We start from the raw sequence: 16,777 nt of genomic DNA, 5'->3' as shown, positions 1-16,777 counted from the left end.
GATAGATTCATGTCTATAAGTTTTCATTATGAAGTTTCAGAGGAGGCTAACATTTCTCTCCAAGAAGTAAGGAAGCTAACAACATGGTAGTCAAGAAACCAATAAATCTCTAATTCATCTCTAATTCTAGTAAATCTAATTCGATTTTATGCATCAAAGCATAAACTAGTGACACTACGATGGAAAGAGAAATATTTCAAGAGGCAAACATTTCTTATAGCAAAGCATAACAAAGCATATTCTACATGAGAAGCATGCAACTTAAAGTAGACATCAATCAGCATTAGATGACAACATGAAAGTAAGACTTAAGAAAATTATTCAAATAAAAGGACGATGTTCATTAGAGAAAATTTCAGCGTAAAAGCGGCTTCCTAATAAAAAATAATAAAATAATAGTTAAAATAATAAAATAAGAGTTATGAATCTTGGAGGGAAAAAAATAAAACTAATTTTTTAATTGTATTTTTGGCTTATCTCCTTATATGTTTACTCAAATTTCACATGTAACTACTCATTGGATGCGGAATTAAATTATGCATCCAACAAGTACCCATTATGCATACTTTTCAAAAGACCCACATTGAGATAAAAATTGCAGATACATTAAAAAAACGTGTTCAACACGTCTTTTTAATGTATATGCATTTTTTATCAATGTGGATCTTATCAAAAGTATGCATAATGGGTACTCGTTGGATGCGAAATTTAATTCATTATCCAACGAGTATTTGCACTTGAAACTTGAGTAAGCCTATAAGGAGATAAGCCAAAGATACAATTAAAAAAAAGAGTAGTTTTTCTTCTTTTCCCTCCAAAATATTTACATGTACCTCTTTTTAAATTTAAAGGATTTTGATTTGTTTACATATTATGACATGGAATTTAAGTGAAAATTTCATGGGCACTTTTAGGCTAAAAGTTCCTCTAATGCATTTACTTCATATTACTCTTCATTCTTGAAAGATGTGAAAAAGGAAGTCTTTTGATTAAAGAATACCTCATACTCTGGAATCTAATTGAATGATCCAAGAATAATTCTTAAGTTAGAGATATTATCTTTAGAGGGAGTTCAAAATAGGGTCTAACATATTTTGGATGGATACACTACAACTCAAGGTGTGGCAGAAAAACTAAGAAGAACTTGTGACTAAGATCCTTCATATGGTCAATTGAAAGATCGTTGATTGGTTCCATGAAAATCAAGAACGAGTCAATTGGGCTTAGCAGTGTTGATGATAACTAGGGATATTACTGATGGTTGATTCTACTTTGGAAAGCATTATATGGCACTATGAAGAAAGAAGATATGGAAATTAGTTGTGAAGCAATTTGGCTCCTTTAAAAATATTTGATGGTCTACCTGATGACATGATATATTGTTTTGATCAAAGCTATTTGAATATTGTCATAAAACCAGGAAGGTCCAAGCAAATTATGATTTGTGACATGATGGAGCCGGGAATCTACAAATATATCTCCACCAACGAACAGGTAGTCGATGCATTGATGAAGTTCATTTCATGGAAAAGGATGAGTATTTTTTAGACAAGCTTAGGCTTGTGGATATCTCCTCCTTGGTTGAGAGGGAGTGAGGATGGACACCATGTTCTCCATGTCTCATATACTATGGCCAGGACTAGTCTTCATAATCCTATTGCTTGAACACAAATAGGGAGAATGGTGGATTGGATAAGAAACTTGGATGAACATTCTTGAGTCATGAATTGTGACCAGGACTAACAGTTGTAAGAGAAAGTACATGGACATGGTAAAGAATGGTCTATTGGACAAAATTTTCCTTAGATTAGGAAATGGTCCATTGAGGACATACCTTGGTGAACCTAGGTGGGGTAGGTGCCTTGAGAGGCGGTGGTGCCCAATTTAACGCCTCTGGGCACTGTGTTTTGATCTAGTGGAGAGATAGAGCATACTTGTCAAGGCCTTGGTTGTTTGACAATGTCGGTTATGATGATGTAATGATCATTGATGTTTATCAATCTGGATCCTTTCTTATATGAATATTTCAACTTGATAATATCATGTTGAGTCATTATGAATACCTCCCTAGTTAAGAGGGAGTGTTGAAATTGTAAATAGAGTCAGTCTTCATAATATAAATTATCATTGATGTATTTATTATGTTCATTTATTTATATTTTATTAAAGCATGTTCTTCATGCTTAGAGTTAAAAGAGAAAAAAAAAAATTGAGTCAAAATAATATTTATTTGAGTCATGTCCCATTTGAACATTTGTAAGAAAAATAAATCAAATTTTATTTTTATGTCATAAGCCCACAAGATCTTCAAGTCAGCCCTCCTTGGACAAGTCATCTTAGTGGCACTTATTCGACCCTCCTGGACAGATATATATAAGAGTCAAGTTTGATCTCTTGGTGACATCATTCATTCATGACATATTCTATCTATTTCTACACCTAGACAAGGAGAACAAGGACCAAAGTCAAAGGAGAGATAAAAAAACAAAGTTTCCACCCTACTACAGCTCACACATTTGATAGATTTATGTGGAAAGGGCCAAATTTATGAGGTGATTGCAAGGTTGAAATTCGGCCTCTATTGCAGGGCCAAAAGTCTTTGATTGTGACCAAATTTGGAGAAGGTTGACTAGTGTTGAATTTGACTATTAGAGGGGACTTGGTGGAAGGTTTGACTTGGAATCTTTGTGGCAGACTTGGTCTTAGACTCGGATATCTCATTTTGATATGATTCTATAAGAGAAGGATTGTGGGATTTTTCTTTGGCTAGTAGCCTAAATTTTGGTGTCTGTTATCTCTTTTTGTTTTGTACATTTGTATAATTGCTTGATGAAGAATACATAACAAGTAATAAGAAGGTAGCTAACATTCACAAGTAATTATCAAGAAGAGGAATCAAGAATTAATCTCTACTAAACATGGTTTCTCAGCATATATATATATATATATATATATATATATATATATATATATATATATATATATATATATATATATATATATACATATATATATATATATACTCTATGGAAATAAATCGACCTCCCTTTCAGATCGAGGGCTAGAGTGAGGTTGTTGGTACTAGATCAACTCATAAGTACACTCACTTAAGAGTTCACAAGGCATGAAGCCAGTATGACAATATTCATACGCACAATTCCATTACAAGAATGTTCATCATGTCTCTGGCATGGATTTGAACTTGTGTGGGGAAGATAACAATCATTCCGCCCAACCACCCCAGATAACCCCAATTATATATATACTCTGAGGAAATAAATCGGCCTCCCTCTCAGTTCAAGGGCTAGAGTGAGGTTGTTGATACTAGATCAGCTCACAAGTACACTCACTTAAGGATTCACAAGCCATGAAGTCAATATGACAATATTCATATGCACAAATCCATTACAACAATGTTCATCATGTCTCTGGCATGCATTATGTTAAACCCTTAGATTGTTTGTGTGTGTGTGCATGCACATGCATGTACATGCACTAAAATAATAAGAGGAGATTGAGGAAATAATTACTTTGAAGATGAGGCTCTAAAGGGTCTTTTGTATAGGGTTATTAATTTTTCATGAAGAACGTTTTCAAGCCAAGATATTTATCGCTCAATTGACCTTGGGATGGTGAGGGGAGAATCCAATTGAACAACAAAAAGAGATTGAGGAGAACCACCCTTTGAAGATAAGGCTCTAAATGGTAGACAATTATGGGCCTTAAACTAAAGACTTTGAGGGGAAGAAATATAAATGTCATGTGTTTGTGTTATGATAAGGTCTTGGCCCTTTCTTTCTTCCCTTCAAGGGTTAATGGTGAGGAAGAGGCTACCCTAAGCATGAAGGAAAAATCACTTACCTTGCCTTTGCTTGTGGAGATAACTTGCCTGAGCCATGCACTGAAAGAAAAGGGATAAAATTCTCTCCTTTTTGGTATCTTTCTCGCAAGTAATAAACAAAAAATGCATGTTCTCATGTATATAACATGTAAGGGTGAATATATAAAAATATCATAGTACAATACAAATTAAAGTTTTAAATGGCCGCCTAAAGGATGTTAAAAATACCGTAGAGAATTTTTTTTTAAGAGAAATATTAAAATAGCCAACAATCACAAAACATAAAAATCAATTTGTTGTCCTAGAAAAACTCAATCCAGGGAAAAGCCAGTTAATAGAACTATGTTAGTGTCCTTGGCCAAAACTTATCCAAGTCAGTTAAGTTAGCCTTCACTACTCACCTCGCTTGGCTCATTACAATGAAGTTTTGCCAAGCCTTTTAAAGGCTTCATTACATGCATTCGATAGGCACAAAACCATGGGAAACCAAAACCATGTGCCTAAAATCATCACTATAAACCAAGTAACATTAACTCTTTCATGGAGTCAAGTTTTACCTAACAATCCCACCTTAAAACTTGACTTGGAGTTTCCCTTGACCAAATCTAGCGAAATTGGCCAAGTGAACCAATATGCTCACCTCTAGGCCTTACCCGCCTCAAAGTTTATATCCCAGGTGTTGTAAAAAAATTAACCTCACAAAAAAATTAACCCTAGCTCATTAATTTTTGTCTCCTAAGCCATTTTTCTACAGTAAGCCTTAGTTACCCAAATCCAGTTATAATTAAAATAAAAATTAAAAATCAAATCAATAAATAATATGTACATATAATTAAATAAAATGTAAAATGTTACAAATAAAAATGTCTTTCGGATTAATCCCGTCATCAGGGTTTGGTCGACATTTCGAACCAACTAATGTGGTTCATCCTCAGGACAATGGTGAAAAAATCAATCAATCCTCAAGAATAAATAGCAAGGATGCATCAGAGTCCAAAGTTAGTCTTTAAGAATTAGTTATTGAATTAATTAAAATAATATTTAGTTATAAACTAGTTATTAGGAACTAGCCATTATCTATATAAATATATTTATTAGCCAATATTTATTTATATAAATACATGTATTAATTAAAATCTATTTATAATAATATTATAGGAATTAATTAAATAAAGTCAATAATATTATAAGGGGAAATCAGTATAGAAAGTATTAGACAATTCATTAGAATAAGTTTAATATTTTTATTCATAAATAAATAAATAAATTAAATATATATATATATATATATATATATATATATATATATATATATATATATATTAAGAATTCAAGTATTTAAAATTAAGAAAAAATAAAAATAATGGTAAGAATTTATGTAATTTTTTTAATTATAAAAAATAATAATAAATAAATAAATTTTAGAAAGGGGGAGTATGGAGCAGATTAGGAAGAGAGGGTTGGAATCCAGCTCCTACTTAATTTTCAACCATTATCCCTGTTGAGATTGATTACATGCTTCTCAATTTCAATAGCCTCTCTTAGCTTCCTATGGTGGAAGTGATCGACCCTAGCAATGACTCTGGAATCCTCAATGCATACATGGTGCTTGGATTTCTCTACATGTTCAGCTAGAGCTTATGAGCGGGAACGGTTGTGCCTAATGTTTGTTGCATGCTCTTGGATTCTTTGGTTAATGGAGCGACCAATTTCTCCAATGTAGGGAATCCCACAGGAACAAGGGATCGAGTAGACCCCTTTCATGTCTTTAGGGTCTACAGGGTCCTTAACAGATCTAAGAGAATTTCTAATGGTATTAAGGGGTTTGAACGAAGCAGAAACTCTATTATTTTTAAGAATATGGGCAATCCTGTCAGTGGTCCCTTGGATAAACGAAAATTGCACCTTAGAGATATGATCATCAAGAACAAACTTAACCCTTGATTCTTTATGGGCTCTTTGAAAGGCTTTGAGGCCTTGAGTTCTACTATAGCTATTATTTTCAAATAATTTAAGAAGATGAGATTTTTCCTCCTCCAGGTGATTCTCATCAAAATCTCATCAGAAATTCTCAGAGCATGGGTGGCAAGAGTGTTAAGGACCTCGAATTTTCGCGTCGGAAAATTATAAGAACTGGCATAAAGATATTGTTTCGTATTAGTCTTTTTACAAAAAACTTGGTGAGAAATAAAATCATCATTCATTCTAAAGAAAAAAATATCAAGAAAAAAAAAGACACTCATTTAGTAAATATTAATTAATAACAAAGATAAATAATTTTTTATTAAAAAATATTAATAAGAAATATAAATGAAATCAAACCAAAAGAAATCAAAATCCCAGTGGCCATCCCAGCTCACCATTTTTAAAGGTATCATTAAATATTACATTCCTAAATCCTCGTGCCCATTGAGGATATGGTAGTTTTGAAAACTCCCAGGGCGGGGTGTGATTCCTTTGAGAGCATGCCATGTAAATTTAAACACGGTGGTTTCTTGAAGTGGAAACCCCCCCAAGATATTTTCAACCACATAATTTATTAAAGTGCATAAAAGTTAATGCATGGAGATTAATAATAATGCTGGGATTAAATTCATATTTTATTTTAATAAGTTTGTAATTAATTGTTAAATTTTAATAAAAATATAATTACGATTTAAATTACTTTGTAATAGGTTTAATAAACTTATAATATTAATTGAGTTTTTATTTAATCAATTAACAAAAATAAATTAATTAAACATTCATTAAAATTAATAAATAGGTATATTATTAATTGGGGTAATTTTAAGTGGTTGGGGATGGTGGTTATCTTTTACACCCATGTTTAAATTTTCACAAGTGACATGATGAATATTGTTCTAATCGCTTTGCGCCTATGAATATTGTTGTATTGGCTTTGTGCCTTATGAACTCTTGAGAGAATGTCCTCGTGGGTTGACTTGGTACACCTTTGGGCTAACAAGGAGGTTAATTTCTTTCCTTGGAAAAAAATAGATTTACTAAAACATTAATAAAATTTGACTTTCACATAGAATGGATTTGACTCCTATATTCCAACAGTGGATGACAAAAAATCTGACATATTTTGTTATTATTGGATAGAATCTTTTTTTGGTACAAAGATTTATCTAATAGCCTCATCATTAATCTATTATGAGTAATCAACTTTAAAATGAAAGTAGAAAATAACAATTAACTAACTTTAGATGTAGCGTTTCCAGGCATCCAGAGAACATATAAAGGCAGCATCGGAGGTCTTCATGAGAGGTGGGGGTTTAGAGAGTTATAGTTTTGGAAAAACGAGATTGTGTTCTTTTTTGTAAGCCCGAGGACCCATTTTTCTCTATAAATTTTTTGAGTCAACAATAATCTAATTGGACTCATGGGTTGAATAAAACAAAGCTTTATTTTCTCTGGTTTTATGTACTTTTCTTGTATTTCATATCTTTATTCTTCCATGTATGAATAGAAGAAACTGGGATACTATGATGCCTATAGCATTTATATGAAGTTTCTTATTTCAAAATAGTAGAAGTTATATTATTTTGATGTGCAATTTTCATTATCTATTCACATGTTTTTTCCGTTGTTACAAATGTAATTCCTACATTATGAATTCCTTTCTAATTGAGTGAGATTTATTAAACTTGAATATCTTGTTTAAATTATTTGTTTTATTTGATTCCTCTTCCTATGACTTGTTAGTTATTTGTGTTTTGTTCTTCATGGCTCCATGCCTAATGGACCAAGCCTTCTTCTCTGATATTTACATTCTATTTTATATTCCATTATTTTACCATCATTTCTCTCAACCCTATCCACCTTATCTGTTACATATTAAATTTCTGGCTACTGAGCTTAATTATGAACAATTATTATAGTGACATTAGACAATTGATTCATCGAGTGAATCCCCTCTAACTAGAAAGGCCATAGTCTAAAGGTTGGTTCAAAATGGTCTTTGTGTGTTCTTGTTTAGGCTAGGAATCTCTCAAATGACAACACAAGGTATGATTTGGCATGCCCCCTATCACCTGGGTATAACTCTAGACTTACCAATAGTTTCTCAGGGATATGCATGCCTTACTAAGTCTTAAATAAGTGTGTCCATTTACATGTAATAAAAAATTTAACTTCATTATAAAATAATAATATCACTTTTTTCATTGTTGTTATGGCCATCTTCTCACCCATTTCTCTCCTCTCCAAATCTAGATTTTGTGCTTGTTCTCCATGTGAACTTGTGCACATCGACCTATGATTCGCTCTTCCAGTTCCATGTTCATGAAATTCATGCTCGTCACTCGGGCCTCCTCCTTGTGCAGACTAGGTGACATGCTCTATGACATAGCACACAACAACATGAAGCACAACACAAACCCAATCTAGACTCCACGCGTTATGCATTTCCATTGGTCAAAACTTCATTCTTCTTCATTTCTTCCATTACATTCACTTTCTTCTTAATTCCATACTCATGTGCCTCTCTCATACTCACAAGGCCAATTAAACCATTGGTATAAAGGTGTTCCTTTGAAGCCAACAATTGGCTTTGATATATCCATTAGATTCAAGTATCCAAGCCATAAATAAACCTTCGGCCTTAATACCATGCTAAAATTATCGGTGAGAAAATTAAATTTATTGAGATAAGCATTAAAACAACTAGAAACAAATCAAAAAACATAAACACAATGCTTTATCCTATAAAACCCCAAATCCATAGAAAAATTAGCTAACATGATTCTATTAGTTTCCTTGGCCAAAACCCGGCCAAGTGAGCCTTCATTGCTCATGTCCCACGTTTCATTACAATAAAGTTTTCCCAAGCCTTTTAAAGGCTTCATTACATGCATTCCATTGCCACATAACCATCAACAACCAAAACCATGTGCCTAAAACCTGTTGAATTTTGGGTAGTTGCAGGAGGTATTCCCCAACTACATTAGACCACAAAACAAAAGGAAAGTAAATTCAAATTTAAATATCAAGTAGGCTCAAAATTGAGAGAGGGAAAATTAACTTTTTGAATTTCAATATTGCCCCCAAGAGTCAAGTCATCCCAGCTTTATGAGCCACCTCTTGGGGCACCTTAGAACACTCTAAAAAGGGCATTATCCCTTCTCATTTGAGACATCATAATCATGAATTTGGATCATCTCTATTGTTATGTTCAACATGCGAGAAGGAGGATTTTCTAAGTCTAATCACACATGCGAAGAGGAGGCTTTATGAGTCTAATACAAATGCAAAGAAGAAGGATTCTTGTTCTATACACACATGGATCATGATCTTGTTTGTTCTAAGAGGGTCGAAGCCCTAAAGGAGGTTGAGAACCTCAGTTTTGTGTCTGAGGAGGGTTGGAGCTCTAGAATGTTGTTATAGGAAGTCTTAGGACTGAAGGCATGAGATTAAGAGAGGTTTGTGCACGTGATACCTTGTGAGTATGTTCACGGAAGAAGGGTTGATTAAATCCTTGGAATTTGTAGGTTATCTTATAAATATCAAAATGTACTTTTGATGAATTAAATAATTTCTCCTAAGAAAATATTATTGGATTTTTCCTTAGTTAGGGTTTTCCAGGGTAAAAATTTGTGTATCTTATGGTTGGTTGTCTCTTTATGATCCTAATGTCATTATTGTTTTACAGTTGATATTTTATATGTATAATTGCTTAATGATGAATGCGACACAATAAGGATTAATTCAAAAATCATTGGAAGTAATTGTCAGATTTGAAAATCATGGAAAATCAACATGGTATCAGAGATGGTTAAGAAAGTAGCCACCAAAACAAGTGAGTTGGAAAATTTAAAGACATAGGCCAATATTAACCTTGTAAGGCTCATCGTATGAAGAACAAGGATCAGGGTTAAAAATATTTTTTGATCTATCACAAACTCAACCTAATCTAAGATCTATTCTAGGATGAATCTTGAATGTGTAGCTTTGTGGAGGCTGCATCCTAAGTCTTGTATCATCTTGTATTAGGGTAGAACTAGAGCATCCTTGGCCTACTCTGAGACCCCTTATTTGGAGAAAATATTAAACACTTCCTACTGCTACCATCCCGAGAAGTAAAGCATGAAGTTACTTTGAATTTTTACAGTAATGTATTGAGGTTGCTTGGCCTCTTAAATGTTGAATAAATGGTCATGATTGTTGCAAATAATGTTATGGTGGAAACGATCCAATTGATAATATGACTTGAATATATAGATCAACAACAAGGGTTCTCTGAAATGCCATCACAAGGTAGTTCCATAGTTCTATACCTTAGTCCTTGTTCTTCCTAGATTTTTCATACACAATAATTGAAATGAAACAAAGTTTGGAGTACCTTGGTCCTTGGATAGCTATTGAAGATACCAACAAGAAATGCTAAAAATAGCACTGTTATAAATAGCAGTTTCATCCAGTGTTGAACTTAGCTACAATGGATGAAAAGTGAAAGTGCTAAAATAGATTTTCTATAAATATCATTTTAGGATACCTTCCTATTTTAGTCAGTCCCTAAACTACAATAGGAATTAAAATTCAAATTTGAACTTAACAGTTGTTTGAAAATAAATAAATTAATTCACCATGAGTTAATTAGTTGTGAAAAATCAAACATGAAGTCTTTGTGATGACATGCAACAGTTTCTCCATTAATTGAGAAATTTATCCATCAGTTAAAGAGACAAGGTTGAGTTCTAATTTGAGATGTAATTAGTTGACTGAGTTAACTGAGTCAAGTCTAGTTAGATTAATTTTAACAGTTTGTTTAAATTAATGTAAGTTCAGTTAGTTAATGCATGCTTGCATATAACTACTACTCTTCATATAATTGAATATTCTCTCATACATAACTCATGCATGTCAGTTCAGACAGAGACCTAGTTGAGATCAGATGGAGGGACAATGTACTATCAGTTGCTAGGATATTCCTTGCATGCAGAAGGATTTCTTTCCAAGAGAATTGCGTTGTTAGTTCTTCTTGTACAGTGAGTGTGATGAGGCCAATTCACACATGTGGCTTCACTAGACCCCAAGAATAATTACGCAAAGAAATAGGGGCTTGGAGGACTTGATGAGGATATATACTTGTCTATTCAGTGTATGAGCTTCATTGTTTGATTACAGAGAAAGCAGGATAGATTTTGAGCTGATTCTTTTTGTAACTTGGACAAGATTTCCACTTGTATGATAATACAGAGTTAGGGTCTTATGCTTAGGCTTTCCCCTGGTTATATCTTCTGCGTTATGTGTGATTGATTTCTTCTTATCAGTTATATGTGTTCACTTGATCTTGCTCAATTCGATTAAGCTTCCGCATTGTTGTTTGTAGAAGTAGATCTAGTATTTTGCTTTAGTATATTGCATTATCAGGTGATCTACAGGTGGGAATTTATACATGGTATCAGAGAAAAGGTGATCAAGGAAGAACAATAAACAAGAAGGGAGAATTTTGAAGTTTGTGATTCCTGAATATAGAAATCGAGTTCTTATCACATCTCTATTTCACCTTTGGCATTCAGTGGTTTAAGACTCATGTTAGCCTCCTGTTGCAACAGGTGTTCATCTTTCATGATTGACATTTTTACATGCCAAATATGTCATACTTTGCATACTGCAATGCTCCATATTTCCTAAAAGAGGCCAAAGAAGATGCTATGAAAGTGTGCCAGTCTAAATGCCACTACTGTATTCCAATTTTGATGAGTTATTCCATTTTTGAAGAATTTTCTGTTTAGGGAAGGCCAAACAGCTTAATCTTGGCCTCCCTAGGTTTCAATTTCTTGTTTTAGAATATATAGAATCATCATCTGTCCAAACAGTTTAATCTTGGTAGATTTGTAGATAGGTAGAGAAACAAAGGAGCCCAACTGCTTAATCTGGGCCCTTGGAAGAAATAAGTGTAGATTTAGATAGGAGGACAGAAAAAAGAAAAAGGATAATCAGGATCTGCAAGTCCAAGTGCACCCATGCAAAAAATAAGAAAAAATGCTAGGTAAGTAGGTCGGGTAAGTAGTTTTGTGGCTGCAGAATCAAGCTGTGTGATCCATTTCATCTTTTCAAAGTGTTATATCTATTCAGATCACAAGGTAAGGCAATTACCCGTTGGAGGAGCTCAAGTGAGGCATGTCTAACTCCCCCTTCTTCTCATTCCCCAAATCACTCACTAACATCCCCTTGAGGACCTTGGGATCTGCCCAACCAGTCTTGTTATCACTTTATTTTTGTAACGGCACCAAGTCAAGCTTTGACTTTCTTCTGTGAAAAGAAGCCACATTTCTTGTGTAAAATCATGTCTCCATAGTCCATTCACTTCCTATGTCTAAGTTTTATTTCACAAACTTATTTTCCCCCCTACACTTCACCTTAGTTTCATATTAACTCCTAACTCTATTATCTAGCTCCCTATATCATTTCCTTATCCCCTATAATACAAAAAATACATAAAAATCCCAAAATATTATACATCCCCTTCCCCTTTTGGTACTATAGCCATATGTTTTAAGTCCGGGAAATAGTAGTCCATCTGGGGCTACTACTAGCCCTTCCGCGTCCAAGCCTGGGATTAATTTAACCCCTGGTTAAATTAATAACCATTCCCTACCTCTTCGTTCATTTAGACTTTGAAAATACGCCTCCTACATTCGCTTTTAAAAGCTTTAATGTTTAGCGTTTATTTTAAACGCTGCCTGCGCATACCCATAAACCCACGTTTCTAATGTTTAACCCCCCTGCCGTATGAAAAACAAATTAAAAACAGGGCGGGCCTTGTCCCTAACCCTCTGTCGCGTTATCAGTGTTGCCGACCATTAGATCTGGCGCGCCTGAGATCTACGGTGGGCGGGCCTTTTTGTGCCCCAACATGCCGAGGGTTAACGCCCGGGAGATAGGCGGTTTTCCCATCGTACTCCCGCCACGCGTCACCCTCTCGGCTATGGTGGAGCCCCCTCCTCTGAAACCGCCTGCACAGAAAAGTGGTGCGCCCGAAACCGGACACAGCCTTTCCCCCTCCTCCGTCAGTGCCACGTCATGCTGACGTCATCATCTTGTGTCGGCCTCATGCTGCCGTGTCCTTGCCATGTCACTGCCACGTCACTTCCTCCACCGTACGCCACTTCACCCGACCATATTGCTGATGTCACCCTGCTGACATCACCCTGCCACGTCACTGCCGTACTGGGACCCACTGCTGATGTCATCATCAAAAAGCGCAAAGGGCGAAAATCGCAGCCTAGAGAGCCCGTAATGAAAATCTGAGGCAGTTTTTGATGCTAAGGGAAATAGGCCAAAATGGAAAGCCCTTTCATGGCTCGGCCTCCAGCAGGCCTGAAAGTCGCAAAATGACATAAATTACTTCACGCAGCATTCAAAAAGGGGCAAAGACAGTTTGTAAAGTAGCAGAGGGCCGAACAGTAGCCATGAAAGGTCGATGCAACAGTTTAAAGAGTATCAGAAATGAGAAAGGCGCACGTTCAGTGCCAAAGCATATCAAGGAAGCGGCAAAGAGTATCAGTCGAATATTTAATGAAAAACTTTTATTCCCAATGCAGGTGAACATTGAATGACCTCCAACAAAGTCAAAGAAAACGATGGAGCTTTAATCAAGGCTCTCCCATCATAGTTAATGCACCTCAGAACCACTCAGGAGCATGGATCAGAACCCAAAGCACAGTTATGGCTAAGTGATCAGCACAGAGCCATAAAGGCAACACATTAATTCCTTTTTGAGACAACTGCCCCCAGCGCAGCTTGAGGATATTTTCCCGCATTTATTTCAGACATGTGTTAGGTTAAAGACACGTATTACAGTAGATCTGACTGAGATCTGATTTTGTAGATATTTTATCTATAAAACCACCCTAATTCACTGTTTAAGGGGTTGGTTGGTTGTATAGCTCGAAGAGAGACTTGCTCTGTATACCTGATGTTTTACTTAATCAAAGACTACTGAAAAGCTTGGAGGAATGACTGTGTGCTATGTATTAATGTTTTGAAGAATTGAATGTGGAATTCTTGTGCTGCAACATGACTCAATAAGTGCTTCTTATCTCTGTTTCAGTTTCATATATGTCTTTATCATACCTGTATCACCATCTAAATAGCAGAAAGAAAGGTTAGCTTAGAACTTGTTTAACTGCACTCTATGCTCAATTTATGCGGTTTCTTTATGTTTTCATCTAAATTAGTAATGAATATGAATTCCCTGTGGCTCATATTTCCCCTAATTCACTCATGTTTGACAATTATCTAGGGATTCTTCACTGCTCCTAGATAGAGCTCATTCACCTTCCCTCTACTAAGCTGAACGAGAGATTCTTAACTGCCTCTCATTCCTAGCCCTCATTCCATCCTTTTAGCTTGAATCATTGTTTCATGTGCAGCTAGCTTGCTCCATATTCCCTCTTGTGACCAAGAAAACGCACCAGCAGTCCTACTCCTTGACTCCACGCCCAATGGTTCTAAAACTTTCATGCTATCCCTGCCTCTTTACTTGAAAGCATCATCCTTCCCACCAAAACTAAAACAAAACCCCTTGAACTCAATAACTAGCCTAAAATCATCATCAACAAAGCTAAACCCTAAAGAGAGAGCCCTCTCTGACTGCTGGTGGGCTAGCACCTGCAGTCCAAAGATTGGTTTGTGGTTACCTCGGCCGTATCCCTTAAGGAGCCAAGGGACAACCTGAGTGATAACATAATGGCGACCATACTGGGGATATCCTCAGTTAAATCTCACAAATAAAGTTGGAAAGCTCCATTGGGGAAAACAATGAATTTTCCAATTGCTGCATATTCCTTAAAACTACAGATGAAGCCTGAATGTCAGCCAGGAAGCCTTTGAAGCTGTTTACAGGAGTAAATAAATGTTGCTTCAGTCAATCCTCATGCTAGTTTTAAGTTATACATAGCTATTCCAAAATTTGATCAGTTCCTTGCTAATTCTAAAAACATTCACAGAAAATACCAAAACGAGTTCAGAATTTGGCTCCCAAAAGGAATTCACAGTATACAAGGTCAAATCCAGACACAAACCCCCAAGATATTTTTGAAAATCCCAATTTAATCCCAAGGAACCTCAGGAATCTAGAGCAAAGAGAAGATTTTGTTGACTTTAGCCCTAAAACAGTTCAGCCAAGTTGTGTTCCAACCCCTGTCAAGGTTTTATTTCGTTCAACCCCCACTTCCCCTTGTTCATCATCCACCTCTCAAAGCACTCCTTCCACACCTCCATTTACTGCACATACTCCCATTACCGTTGTTGTTACAGTTGTTCCAGCTGTTCCTGTTGTTCCACTTATCCCCGTAAACATGGCTAATAGGTATGCACCCCTGCAATTACCTGCTAATCCAGGGGCTATGCCTCAGGATCACCAAACTAAAATTACATATTTTGATGGAACTAGTTCTTGCACAGCCCTTTAGCATACAAAGAAGATGCAAGACTATTTTGAGAACTACGAGATAGATGACGATAGCGTGAGAATGAAGATTTTCGTCCAAATTTTGACAGGTGATGTTAGAACTTGGTTTAGAGCATTCACAACCAATTCCATAGCAGACCCAGAAGCCTTATACCAGTCATTTATCAACAGATGGGAGAAAAAGAAAGACACCTTGCACATATTATCTGAATATGACATCATCAAAAGAGGCCCTCAAGAATCTGTCTTGGACTATTGTGCAAGATTTAATAATGTTTATAATGCAATACCATAGAACTTAAGACCTCCACCTGATCTTGCTTTGTATAAATTCCCTGATGGTTTTGACACTGACATGGCTTATCCCCTCAAACCCTTGAGACTTCCAATATGAATATTGATGTTGGCAAGACCATGTGTTATTCTTGATTCATATGATAAATTCGAATGTGACTATTGCAAAGGACCTTGTCAAGTATGCAGAAGATGCCTTCCATATGTTGTTAGTATTGTATTATTGAAGTTATGATTCTATTGGCTGAGATATGTTGTCGGTGTTGGAATTCCATTACTTGATTCTTGTTGTTTATAGAACACATTGAGCCAAAGGAAAAAGGTATCTTCACCTATGAAGCAACAAAATTCCAGTGATGAGATTCATAGGTGATCAATGATCCTTAGAGGTTTGAGATGTGATTGCATCCTGTATAAAATTATTTTTCAAGGAACAATGATTGGTTCCATAATAATAACTAGATATTTTTCACATGTCAAGTTTGATGAATTTATGGGCATAGGGTTTGTAAACCCTAGAAGACTATAATTCTTGGATGAGAAAGCCCTAGAGTTTGTAAAGAAAACCCTAGAGGAAGACCTAGAACAATGATTCCAATGAAACGATAGATCATGCAAGGAAGGAAAGAAAAGCAACATGTTGATGATGAGGATCAGGATAATGAGTTTGCAGATGGATTTCGATGATTTTTTGCAAGAAGGTAAAGATCAAGAGGGAATTAACAATTCCCTGCAATCCTCAAAGGATAAGTACTTTATATATCTATTCATTGATTATTATTGTTTTTCTATTAGTTAGCCTCTTGTTTTGTTTCTTTTGTTGGATTATAATTGTTTCTTCCATGACCTCCTAATGAGGGTTGCAGTTACACCATGAAGGTTTCCAAGGCTCTAGAAGCAGATAGAAGCATCAAGAACAACAAAGCAGAATTTGTGGCAAGAGGAATCTCTCGGGATCGAGCTAGAGTCACTTGTGTTCAAGAGGGAGAAATTGTATTGACATGTAAAATCATGCCTAGTGACCGGAATAGCTCCTAATTCAAAGAGAGCAGGCAAGAAAGAAAGTTTTAAGGATATCGTAATGAAGATTGTGCCAAGATATGAGGAAAGTCAGTAGTGAATTCCAATTGGATCTACAAGTATGCAGTATATGGAAATGTAGAGAAGTAGAAAGCAAGGATTCTCCTAGTAAGAGGGAGAGGACTATGACGAGACATTTG

Source organism: Pinus tabuliformis, chromosome 9 (genome assembly GCF_031772625.1).
Source record: "Pinus tabuliformis cultivar Carrire ecotype Pingquan chromosome 9, CPIR1, whole genome shotgun sequence".
Classification (NCBI taxonomy): domain Eukaryota; kingdom Viridiplantae; phylum Streptophyta; class Pinopsida; order Pinales; family Pinaceae; genus Pinus; species Pinus tabuliformis.
The sequence above is the reverse complement of the archived record's forward strand: the minus strand, read 5'-3'. Positions refer to the sequence as shown.